General features: G+C 35.4%; 1 protein-coding gene across 5 annotated transcripts in view; it reads right to left on the reverse strand.

Moving 5' to 3' along the window:
* Unc13c (unc-13 homolog C) overlaps nucleotides 1–12,186 on the reverse strand; it is a 583,769-nt gene extending 571,583 nt beyond the window's left edge. For 4 of the 5 annotated variants that reach the window (XM_048793668.1, XM_015480644.2, XM_048793667.1 and 1 more), the window contains exon 1: nucleotides 11,590–12,186. The gene's annotated coding sequence lies outside the window, so the exon portion shown is untranslated. Of the gene's footprint in view, nucleotides 1–8,285; nucleotides 8,327–11,589 lie in introns of all 5 variants that reach the window. The other variant, XM_048793666.1, reaches the window with a different exon arrangement.
* Nucleotides 12,187–13,653: the final 1,467 nt, after the last annotated feature.

Raw genomic sequence — 13,653 nt, forward strand, 5'->3', positions numbered from 1 at the left:
TGCTCTGTTTCAGGTACATCCTAAACATTTAAAATGTTTATCTTTTAATTATGACAACAATCTACAAAATTCATTCTTATTGTAGAGAGGAAACAAACTTTAGCCTGGAACAGAAGGCAAGTCTATGTGTGGTTCAGCAGAGATACAGTTATCATGACCTGTTGACCTGTCAGATAAGCTGGCCTGAATTTCAATTACTAGTTCTTCCCCAATCAAGTTACCCTGGCCTCTTTTTTCCTGCTTAGGGCTAATGGCCAAACAGAAAGAAACATGACACAGAGCATCAGTAGACTTCTCATGCCAGTTTTTCTTCTCATTTCCTTATTGTGACAGTATGAGAAATCTTTGCAAAACTCAGGTGCAACACTATGGTAGTGCTACATGTCAGCACCTGGTTCAGCTCTTTTAAAGCTAACCGGATAAGTAGGCACACTTCCTGCTCTTTTTTTTTTTTTTTAAAGTCCAGATTAATACAAGCAACTTCATACTTTAAAAAACAAGTAAATCATGACCTGGGTACTCATTTACAGACATGTTTAGCACAATTTTCCCGAAAAACAAAAAGTCAGTTTTCTAGGGAATTTAACATTGATAATAACTTGCACATATTTTGGAAACCCATATAGTGTATAAATTAGGAAACACCCAAACAAAAAATAAGAAATAACCCTCCCTTTGGTGTGTATTTGGCTGCTTTTGTATCTAATAGTAAAACAAAAGAATAGGTCTTACATGACACAATAAACCAAACAAAAACATCTTATGTTTGCTAAAAACTAAATCTATATACTTAATGGCAAAATAAGTGAAGCATGAATAATGATAGTTTAAATTTAAGGCCATTTCCCTGCTGTGTTGTTTCAGGAACTGTTTGTACTGAGGTACATTTTTTTTTCTATTTTTATCCCTGAATTTCCTACCTCACTATTGTTTCAGGCAGAAACCAAGAAAGATTGCCTAAATTTTTAAAAAGCAATTAGATAGTGTTCATTAATCAGATTTTTGTTGATAGTTTTCCAAGATTGTAATTGAGGTTGCAGAACCTTGTCTTCATTGGTAAATGCAAATTGAGCCAGTATTCAGATAAGAAATACCTGATCACAATTTGAGAGTAGGTATTTAACAGATTTCTAAAATATTAAATGTATGTTACATTACAGAAACAGCTCACTTTGCCTGGTAATATTTTCCTCAGACCATATATGGCATCATTGTCTTCCTCTCCCCATAAGTCTGTGAATACCCCATTTAAAAGATAATCCTTTATAACCCCAGTACCTGCATGGTGGTTAATGCACAGTAGGTTACTAGTGATGACAAAGGTAGATTCAAAAGATCTAAAACCTGAATTTGAATTCAAAAGCTCACTTTATTCATTCAAATATTTATTGGGTATCATCTATGTATTGTAAACTATCGTAGAATTGAGGGATACATGGTATGCAGAACAGCAACAGCTCCTGCCCTTCGAAATATCAAGACAAACAGAGTTATTTAAAGAAACAATTTCAATAAATAATTCTATTTTCTCTCCATGAACAGGTGGCTCATTGATGTCTGCTCCATGAACTTTAGACCTACTAATAGCCCTAACTCCTTATATTCTTTATTCTAATATAACCATATATTCTTTATTCTAATCTGAGACATCTCTTTACTGATCTGCTGGGATAGAAGGTATTTTCATTTCCTCCTCACTGGACCTAACTATTGCAACATGGAATCTTATAATTCAGTACTTCCATGTTCATGCTTCCCTTCCACAACAGATCTAAGAATTTTTGAAGGTAGGTTTCCTTTTATTCATCTCCACACTCCTTCTGTAGAGCCTTAAAAAGTGCCCAAAGGTTCTTACATACTGACAAAAATGATCTCCAGTGTTCCACATACAATTTCAGCCCCACAAACATTTCCTCTGACTGGAATATTCTCTCTGCCCAAAAATTATAATAGAGGCTACCCCTTCTTATTTAAAATATATATTAAAAAAAACTTTCCTAAGAACTATTTTTCTTATTAATGTCAAACACAGGAAATTTTCTATATTGTATCCCCTTAGAAACATTTTATTTCAATCACCCATCCTCATAGCTAATACATGTAAACTTTCTACAAGTTTCACAATAAAAGGAACAATACCACAAGACTGTGCTTTCTAGAATCTCACAATCTAGTGCAGAGTAAAGAAGAAGACATGGAAAGGTCGGAGAAATTCAGACCACACTGAGGAAGAAGTGCTAGGAAAGTCACACCTTTGGGTCTCTGCATAGTTGACTATACATTAAAGCCACACAGATACATCTGGTCTGAAATTGAACTTCATTTTGTCTGCAAAAGTTGCTCATGGCTCTGTAATTAACACAGAAGGAACCCACTAGTCTCCCAATGTTTTATAAATAGTCTAATCAAGACAGAAGCTGCAGCTCAAGGGGCTGGAGATACATTTCTCAATCAAAAAGGTAGAGAGATGTCCCTTAGATAGCCTAAGGCATACAGCAAGGACAGAAAATGTAAACAGTTAATCCTGGTAAGCTACAGTTTGAACTTTGTGGTCATGTTTCTGATCCAAGCTGGACTTTCTCCTGATGTCTGTGACACTCTTGCCCACCTTCTTCCATGGCCAACTGCTGAGTCCTTAGGAGCCACAGACTCATTTCAGTACTAACTTCAGCAAAATGCAGTTAGGATAAACCTGTTAGAACTCAGGAATATGAAAAATGCACTATCTTTCAGCTATAGTTTTCCTTCAGTAGGATGCTGCCTTTGAGTTACTTTTCTGAGAAAATTAATGAATTTTGAATAATTTTATTCTTTTTCTTATTCCTTTTTAAGGATATTTGGATCCAGGTGATAGTAGGACAGAATATTTACCTCAAGGCTGATAATCAATACATGCAGGAATTAACTTACCTTCCAAAGGATAATTTCTACTACTTCCCAAACTAAATAAAATAGACTTATCGGAGCACAACAGACACTAGTATGGCAATATGTAAATCAATGGATGTGTAACTGATGTGATTCTGCAATCTGTGTATGGGGTGAAGGTGGGAGTTCATAACCCACTTGAATCAAAGTGTGGAATATGATATGTCAAGAAATTTGTAATGTTTTGAACAACCAACAATAAAAAATTTAAAAAAAAGAAAAAAAAATAAAATAGACTTATAATTATTCACTCACCATTTTTTATCATTAGCATTTACTCTTTAACTGAATAGAAAATGCCTACTTATCCAAAATACTTGCTTATGAATTACAAATAATCAGAAGTGTTAAATTGAAAACTAATCATGATAAACATAACTTTATAATATAGAAAGCGTTAATGGGAAGTATTGAAAAGTATTCATGATATCATAATGAATATGTCATTATTGTACAATATTGTAGACAAAAGATGGCAAGTCTTAATGTAATCTATCCTCATGTACAACTATCCAGTGCATTTATCTTTCTTCTAAAACTAAGTAGTTAAATGTTCACTAGTATTTGAATTCCTGAAAAACAGGAGTCCACGATGTCTATTAGATTTCAAATTAGTTGTCTTTAGCACTAATTTTCAGAGGCATATAGTAGCAAATTTCTTTGCATTAGAATGTGAACAGGCATTGATTTTTGGTCCATTTTCATTTGGTATTAAATATTACAGTAAATCGTCTCTCTTTTATGAGTCTTAGATAACTGAACCAAGAGACTCTGTTCACAATGGAAAATGAGACAACCTATACATTAATTGAAAAGCAACTAAAAAACAGACATCCAGGATCGTAATGACTTTGACAAAGACTTTCTTAGAGTTCTATAATTTTTAAAAGCCATATCTGGTATTTTAAAATTCTAACTCAATTTGAAATTTGGAATTTGTGTCACACCTTGTAGCTTTTCAAATTTTCTTCATTTTAAGAAATATTTTCTTCATTCTCATAGAAAGATATTTTATATCATGTACACAGAAATCGGCAAATAATATCTTACATACATGGCCTGAACTACAGACAACTAGAACCAACTGTAAAAGAAATTCACCAAGGCTTATCAGAAGGAATTCAATGCTTATTTTCCTTAGACTCCTGCTTCACCATTTTTTGACAAATGTCCCTCCAGTGTGAAATCTCAAAGGTGAATCCACCTATGTATAATCAGGTACATTGCCTTTCATTTTGAAATAAACAGATGCTCCAAGAATTCCTTCCAGAAAACTAAAAGATCACTGGATGCTCCCTGGATTTCTTTCTGTAACTATGGATATTGGTGAATCCATTTGGGAGCTGGATGCCATAGAATAGGAGCTCTGGTGGTAGAGACCAGTGATGGGAGCATGTTGAATGTACTGTAGGAGTGAATAAAATAGGAGAAAGTTAGACTACAATTTCGATTATCAGCTAAAGTCAAAATGGAAAGATTTAGATCAGAGGAAGTGAGGAAGGATATGGAACATGGAATCATTTAGGTAAACATTGTTACTACACTGTTACTACTACCAAACTGAGAAAAAAGAGAAATATATTGCACTTAGACCAAGAAGAGAGAAGTTGACATGGACCTCTACTGTGACATATTTCCCATCTAGATAACATAGAGGTACACAGCTCTCTTATTTTTAAATGTCGATTTCCAATTCTCTTGTAGCTCTACCTATTCTGCCTTTCAATGGTTGTGTTCATGAGCTGAATGGGCATTCACCATAGTTGCGCAGTGTCTCCTGAGATCAGGAGCTCTGAACAGGGAGAATAAATCAAGGCTGCTGGTCAACTCCAATTCTCTCTGTTCTCAGGAGCATTTGTCAGTGGTAGATTCTTAATGAAGCCCACATCAGCTGTAATATATGAAATCATTAAGATTTGCTGCCATAATACTGTGGAAAGAAGCACACATAAGCTTATACCGGGATCTCAGGGCACTTGATTTCATCAAAAAACAGGCTGTTAAAAGCTATTTCAATGTGTCCTAAATGTAGGGTCTGAGAGCATTACTATTTCGGGACATAGTAAAGGGTTAAGTTTTCCCTCTGAATTTAATGATTTTTTCTTCTTCTTGTTATTTTCTACTTCATATACCAGACTCTCTCCTTCCCTAACCACTCTTTTCCTCTAATTATAGGTAATAGTACAGAATGAAAATCCAATATAAAATCCAACACATATTTACTGAGTAACCCCCTTTTACATGTCAAAACTTAGAAATACAAATATAACTACAGTTAATTCTAGCTGATATTCATTGAACACTCACCCCATGATATTTCTTAATTCTCATGAAAATCCTGTGAGGCAATGATCTATATAGTGTCATTATTTTTCTGGTTGAGAATTCAGATGTAAAAATTTTAAAACATGAGGAAGTTTACACAGACACTGTACTGAAGTGGTTTCAAGTTTAGCTAGTTTTTAAAAGTAGCATGCAACAATAAAGATTTAAAGTGAAGGTCAATACCATGAGAGAAATTTCATGAGAAAGTATACAATGTATTAGGAAATCCATTTAGTACTTTGGAATTGTATAAAGTGAATATTTGGAGTCTATAAGTGTTTAGTCAGCTTTTTCGCTGCTGTCACTAAAGGATCTGACCAAAACAACTATAAGGAGGAAAAGTTTATTTGAGGGCTCACGGTTTCAGAGATCTTAGTTCACAGGCAGCAGGCTCCATTTCTCGGGGCTCAAGGTAAGGATGAATATCGGACTATATGGCAGAGGGAACAGCTCACATCATGGTGATCAAGAAGCAGAGAGAGAGAGACTCTGCTTTCCGGATACAAATATATACACCAAAGCCATGGCCTAATTCCCACTTCCTCTAGCCACACCCTACCACTTCAGTTACCACTCAGTTAATCCCTATCAGGGGATTGATTAAAGAATCGTAGGACCCAATCATTTCTCCTCTCAACCTTCTTGTATTGTCTCACATGTGAGTTTTTGGGGGTCATCTCACATCCAAACCATAACAACAAGTAATCTGGGTAACTGGGGCAGAGATTGGATAAAGAACTACAGGGAAATAAAAATCTGTAAAGCTGAAAAGACAGTCTGGGATTTGCTTGTAAAAGGTGTTTCTTGCTGCACACGGGAATTTAGGCTCTATACATAATATGCTGTTCTTGAAAGTTTCAGAGCATGTGTCATGACATTTTTTAGGACAATGGGTCTGGCAGTAACATGCTCAGAGAAGTTCATAACAAGTACAGTGTTTGGGAATTTCAAGCAGTATTCTAGGCAAAATGTGATACAAAAGTCAACTATTGTGGTGACAATAGGAAGAGATGGGAAGGCATGGCTGAAGATGATATATAAAAGAGAAGCTAAGAGTTGGTGAGTAACTGGACACAAGCCATGAGGAAGAACAGGACAGTGAAGATGCCTTGAGGTTAGAGACTAAGAGAATCAGAAAAAGGGGCTGTTTGCAGGGAAACTGCTGGAGCCGAATCTTTTGACTTGATGAGACAAATTAGTAGAAAGCCCTCCAAAGAGGTAGTTGCTGACAAAATTCAGGTCACCAAGACAGCAGATAGAAACAGGGAATGCTCGAGTAGGATCCAAAGCTAAACGGAGCAAGACAGCAGTGAATTTATGCATCTCTTGTAATTTCTGTATTTATTTACTAAGCATTCTGCTTCTTATCATTTATTAGTTTTAAAACTATGGTCTGCAATTATTCTCCAATAACGTTGTGGCTCCCTCTCTTTTCTAGCGTGTTCTTATTGAGTGTGAATACCCAGAGAGGAAGAAAGCTGGAGGAAGAGAGAGGAAATTAGTGTAATGACTAAGTACAGTATGTGAATACACTTTAATTTTAAAAACACTGCTATATGCATGGCTCTAAAATTGGGAGCAGCTAAGTACCCTAACACCATTTGTTTCTTGTTAGCCAAACAGCAGCATTTCAACATCTATCAAAACTGTGGCAAATATTTTATGACTCACCAGATAAAGGGCCTTCTACAAAATATAGTTGGCCCTCGATATCAACAGGTCCTGCTTCCATAGATTCAACCAACTGTATATCAAACTATCTTTTAAAAATTTTCCTGTAGCGAATGTGTACAAATTTTCCTTGTCATTATTCCCTAAACAATCTAGTATAGCAGCTATCTGTGTAGCATTTTTAAGGCATTAGTTATTATTAGTAACCCAGATATAATTTGAAGTATACAGGAGCATGTGCTTAGGCTATATAAAATACACCATTTTAAATAAGGAAACTGAGGATCTGTGTATTTCTGGTGTCTGCGTGAGGGGTGGGGTGGGGGGTATTCTGAAACAACCCCCACTTAGAAACTAAGGGATGATGGTATGTTGTTACATGGAATATGATTAAGCCAATATTTCTGTGTAGTTGTATGAAGGAAAACAAATTATCTAAAAGAGTGAATACTATTTCTTCCATTTATCAGGAAAGCAAGTGCTATTTACACCCTTCTAGCCTCTCAGGAGAAGCTAATCGAGCCAAATAATTTTGTAGCTACATTTCAAATAAAGTCCATCCTACAGGGTCTGCATCATGTAGATTTTATAAAATCCTTGAATCAAAGAACTAGAAAGGGTCTATCTGCATAAGCATCTAGATAAACTTACAGATGAGAAAACCAAGGCTTCTAGGGAAAGCAACAGCCCGAGTTTACCTAGAAATATGGATACTGAGCCAGAATTTTATACATGTTGGTGTTTTCAAATAGAGAGCAAAAGCACTGGCCTCTTGGACTGTGTGTTTTCATTCTCTAGATTTAAGTCACTCCCAAATTTTACTTAAGATTTCTCATTGATAAAGCAATCTTTTCTAATTTTTCAGTCACATTACACTTAACAATTTATGATTCAAAGCATATTCATACTTCCAGTTTTTCTGGGATCAACAGCATCCTACCCAGGAACATGCCTCAGTGATTAAACCTAAGTCTTCCATTCTTCCCCTGTGAAATAGGAAAGGTGACCCTTTCCATCAGTTATTCTTTTGCTTTCTCTTTTTTAATTGAAAGTTTTAGGTTTATATGCCTAGAAAAGCTATTTCTAGAGTATGTTATTTCTAGTTATAAAACACATGAAGCAAAATATTTCTGTGAAAAACATTTTTTCTCTACCAAAAAGACATTGCAGGGCCGGGGTTGTAGCTCAACGGTAGAATGCTTGCCTAGCACGTGTAAGACTCTAGGTTCGATCCTCAGCACAACATAAAAATAGATAAATAATAAAAAAGACATATTGCACCCAGATTCTCAAGAGCCAGAATGCTCAGAATCAAAGTATATTTTATCCTAAAGACAAGACATGGGCCAATGAAGACTTACTGTTGGGAGTAGAGAAAGGCTGAAGGCGGGATAGCAAAAGCCTAAGGGAGAAAGGAAAACATTTGAAGGGAAGCCTACCTCTTACAATTATTCTTTAAACATACTTTGAAAACCATGAGTATGATTTATAACATTGAATTTATATTCCTATCCAACATTTATTCCTACAAAATATTTTCCTATCTCTGTAGGAAGAGCAATATAAATTCCTGTATCAAAAGTATAACAAATTCTGTATGCTAAGACTAAAATGTACAATATAACTAGGGCATACAAGAGATAGTAAACACATATATCTCTTGGATCAGAACCAGATTTTCAAGTGAAGGAGCTTTGACTCGGTGTGTCTTCATGTCCATTTTCCTCTGCGGGACTCATGCTCTGGAGGTTAGAATACTTACTCCTTTCTTCCTAACTGTTTCTTAAAAGGCCACAAGTGAAGTGAACACTGCTGTAGCATCCATTATCTCTGCGGAGATTACAAAACTAGGTGCTCAGTCTTCTGCATGCTCAAAGCTGCAGGCTGAGAGAGCTATTAATAAATCCTTTATCTTTTTTTAAGTTAGAAAGGAACTGCAGCCTTGCATATCAAATACAGACAACTTAATATCCAGAAGTAATTTATAACAACAACAAAAAGATGCAAATGTAATTCTTTAAATTTACGATTACAGTTTTGAATCTTGTTATCCTAAAAAACCAAGTAAGTTCCTATTAGGTATAAGTTATAATACAGTTAGATGGTAGCTTTATTTTTTTTTTTTTGTATATTTCAGAAACAAATTTAGTATGCATTTGAAATTCCTAAAATTTCTCACTGAAAAGTAGGTGGCAAGGTGATTTCAATATCTTCAAAAATTCTGGAGAAAGTCCTTATGTAGTAAAAAAAATAATAAGGGATAGAAAGAATGAGTAACATAAGTGAATGGTGTTAAAATCAGAAGTCAAGATACATGTGGCATAATGCCTCAAAGAGCTCATGATAGGGTATATGCGTTGCATTAGCTGAGAAGGTCAACTGAAATGAAAGTGCTCAAAGCATCTCATGGGAGAAAAGATATTATCGTACCAAAAGTGTGCTGATATTCAAAGACACAGGTTTGCCCTAAATGATGAAGACATCAAAGTACGTTCTCTGACTCCACTACCACCACCACACACACACACACACACATACTTCGTGTAATTTTTCTTTGAAAGAAGAATTATTGCACTTTCATCCTTCTGCAATGATCTATGAACTATTAAGCAGCTAGTTCTGTGCTTCACATACTTCATTGCTTGATATTTAAAGACTAGCAGTGATATAAGCTATTGTACAGTCTAGAAAGGAAAATAGTCTACATTGTTAATAATAAGCACATGAAAAGTGACTTCTCTAGGCTTATCTAACGTGTTTACTTCCTATTTCACCTGGGCATTGATTTACCAAGCACATAGTTATGATGATCTATAGAAAAGTTACCAAATCTATATGATGAAATCCTAAAACCAAATAATTGAATGCTTAGGAAATAAACCTCTATTTATCCACCCTCATGTTCAAGTCCACAATTCTACTGAAATTACTTTCTCAACAAAATGTTATAATAGTTTGGAAAGATAAACTTTTGTAGTTTAAAAAAAAACAACTCTCATTTGTAAATGAGAGTTTCAAATATTCTTTTAGATTATCTTACATCAGTTTCTTAGTTTCAAAAATAATCCTTTATGGGAGTCTATGAAATTATTGTTGCATTATTGCTGTAGTATTTCATTTACAGTTATTATAACCTTTCCCATACAAGATGTCAACATAGAAGTAAGAAAAATACAATGTTTTTCACTTTCTACTAATAAATGCAAATTTACAATCTGTCTATCTTCTATCATTATTATGGTCTAAAAGTTTCCTGTAATGACCTACCATATTTTGACATTGTTATTATTATTATTCTAATGTGTAAAATTTTGGAACAACTGATTATCTCATTGTATAGCCTAACTCAATGCTCCAGATCGCTACCATTTGGCAAAACTCAGATTTTAGTTTTAAAAGAGCAAGGTGGTAATTTACTTTATAGTAAACATATGATTATTTAAATCCCATTTATCTCTATTCCATGTGGACTTTTAAATCATAAAAAAGTAGGACCAACAATAATTAACAGTCAGGATCCTAGAGTTTTAGTATTAAATCTTTTTGTTAAAAAGCACTAAAATCTATAAAGTATTTATATATATATATATATATATATATATATATATGTAACAAACTTTTATATTCTTATTTCTCCTCTTTAGAAAAGTTCATTTAACTTAAATACTTGAACATATAATTTATTATCAATTTAATCCACTTTAATGAGAATAAAGTACTAAAGAGTAAAAGATGGCAAGATTATCTTTTAAAAAAACCATTACATTGATTATTAATTATGAAATCATATAATATTCTTAATTTTTAATAAAATGCAGAGTTTTTTTTTTAAAGAACTCATTTTTATGTGGGTTACCCACCCACTTCTTTCATTTTTCTCTTTAAAAGCCTAATAAGGAATATTAACTTTAAGCTTTGTCATCTCAGCCAAGGTAGTAAAGGCAGCCAACATTACTATTGTTACCATATCTGTCTTTCTCTTTATTATACAAGTATATTGATGATGTAATTGCAGAAGTTTGGGTTTACTCATGCTGCTGGATTAAAAGGATTTTTTTAGACTTCCTCCTTCAGCCCCATAGAACACTTGTAAAACAGAACCACGCACATAATTTAAGCAATTCATCTCCTGAAAGTAAATCTGCAGGATCTTCATCCTGAAGGGCTGATCAAGAGCTAGAAACGCAGAACCACTGTAAAGCTCAATTTGCTCCAGACTGATGTTCAGCTGGAAAAACACCTGGGTCACATAACACTAGTCTATGACATCCTGGCTTTTAACCCTTTTCTAGAAGCCATCAACTTTTCTTCTCTGTTTGGCTCTAATTTTCCCTGGAAAACTCAAGAGATTGGGGAATATCTCAGCCTTTGATCCCAGCCCTTTTTATTCCTATGCAGATATTCCCTTGAAAGTTGACTGGGAACTAAGCAAGCATTTGTCATTCTGCATTTAAAATAAAGGAAATGACTGAGGAAACCGTGGTGATCCTCAATACAGTCATATTATAAACACAGGACAGCTGAGCTTTTACAAAAGCATCTACTACTCTAAGAAAAATTCCATAATTGTAGTTGAAAGTGCAAACAAAAAGAATCAACAAGAAAAGACAAAAGCAAAATCACATGCAGATGAGGTAGCGCATGCAGTGGGGCTAGAGAACATACCTGAGGGATTCTCCTTTAAAAAAAAAATGTACAGCCAGCTGGGTTGTTCCTCTTCTCCTGTTGGGGTGTATGTGTTTTCCTTTCAGAAATACCACTTGCAATTTTGTTTCTAGTCTCCTTTCCTTTATTCAGCCACAAAGAGTTAGAGCAGGAGCACAGGCTGCGTCCCAGGGACCGGACTCATGTGCAATCAGGCATGCCTTTGGTCTGCAACGGTGTCTGTTCTTTTCTTGTCAATTCTTTCGTGCTCCCTGGGTAGCCTCCAAAGCAATTTTACAACTTAGCTGCTGGCACAAAACTGCCTTTCACTCTTCCCATTGCCAAATTCCTTGGGCAGCTCATTTCTCATCCCTTTCTCTAAGAAAGAAAAATGAGATCTCTCCGGAGCATCCAGGCTCATCAACAATTGAGGGTGAAGAGCAGCCTGGCTCAGTGCGTCCTAGGAACTTCACACATCACAGAGTCCACTGCTTTTCAGAATGCAGCAGCGACGCTGAGAGATCCCCAGCCTCCTGCATGGAGAGCGTCTCGGCTCCCTCTGCTGCCGCTGTAGCTGCACAGAGCAGCTCTGCGAGGGTGAGCCACAGCCCTTGCTCACAGGAGATTCACAGTGGACGCTGCCAGGTGTGGCCATCATCACCGCACTGACAACTAACTATGTGGGGTACAGCATCATCTTTGGGGAAATGCATGAATGCCTAATCTTTCCTTTATTAGCTGACCTAAGAGACAATCATATACCCAATTCTGATAGCTGCATTAGAATAACAAGTGCAATTATTAAATTAACTATGTCATTTAGTAATCACTGTTTTAGATTTAGTTGGCTATGTCTGGAATCATGAAAAGTACTCAACCTTCAGTATAATTTCCAATTAGATACAAGAAGCTACTAAAGAACCCGTTATTTGAATGAGGGAGATACTGACATCCCATCCCAGGTGGTTTTTCATTTTTCTTGTAGTGTTTGTGAAATTACATTTGAAGGTGATTCCACAGCAATGTGAATTAAAAACACATATACATATTAAAGTAGGAAAGGGTGGAGACATATTGATACAAAGGTTTTGCTTCTCGCTTAGGAATAATGTCTTCCTATTTTATGTTAACATTTTAAAGATCTGGCTAGGAATTGAATGGGTTTTCTTTATTTTTTACTTTTGCTGAGTAGAGGAGGTGGGGGAGTAACAGCTCCTGCTTCCATCAATTAAGTACTTTCAATCCTCTAACCTTCCTGTTGAAACAAATATAAAAAGCACTGAATTTTAAAATAGAGCCTTAAAGAAGCTCAAGTCCTGGAATAATTTGTAGGTTTTAAGCTGCATCTGGTCTACTGGCTTAGTTCTTTCTTCTTTGCTTTGTAAAAAATGGGAGGATATTTCCAGGACTGAAGAACAATCCACTAGTAACTGAGATTAAACCGTATAAAAAGCATGTTCTCAGATGTGCATGACTTTTTTCAGTACATATAAGGATGAATGTGTTTAGATCAATTTTAGAATTGACTCTCTTTTCCCATGAACTTTTAATATAAAATAAACTGCCAGTAAAAAAAAAAAAAAAAAAGAGCATTTTGGGGCAAAACTTGCGGCAAAACATATTCTGCCTACCATACTTACCATAAATTTAAAAAAGAAAGGTTTAAAAAGAATGTTCCCAAGTTTGATAAAATATTTGCTCTAGGTACTGATAGCCGAGCACTCTCTATCCCTAGCTTTCAGCCCCAACTTTGGTTCATAGCAGCACAGCATTTCCAACCTGCTGCTTAAGTGACTGTTAAGGACTTGAGCAGCTGCTCAGTCTAATGATCTGCATCAGGGGGCAAACACTGGGGCAGTGTGATCCCTGCCTTCAGTACTCACCAGAGGGGCAGGCTGGACAAAGCTCTACTGCCCCCGGCTGTAAGCACTTGAGAGTCACAAAGGAAAACTCTTTAGACCTTAAAGTACAACATAGGGCAAACCTTGACATTTTTATACAGAAAAAGTCATGGTAGCTAATGCATTGTTTTGAAAAAGGTCTGATACATAGAGGAAGGAATACGTATTCATGATTTTGTTTTTG

This window comes from Marmota marmota, unplaced genomic scaffold (assembly GCF_001458135.2).
Source record: "Marmota marmota marmota unplaced genomic scaffold, marMar, whole genome shotgun sequence".
In the NCBI taxonomy this organism is placed as follows: domain Eukaryota; kingdom Metazoa; phylum Chordata; class Mammalia; order Rodentia; family Sciuridae; genus Marmota; species Marmota marmota.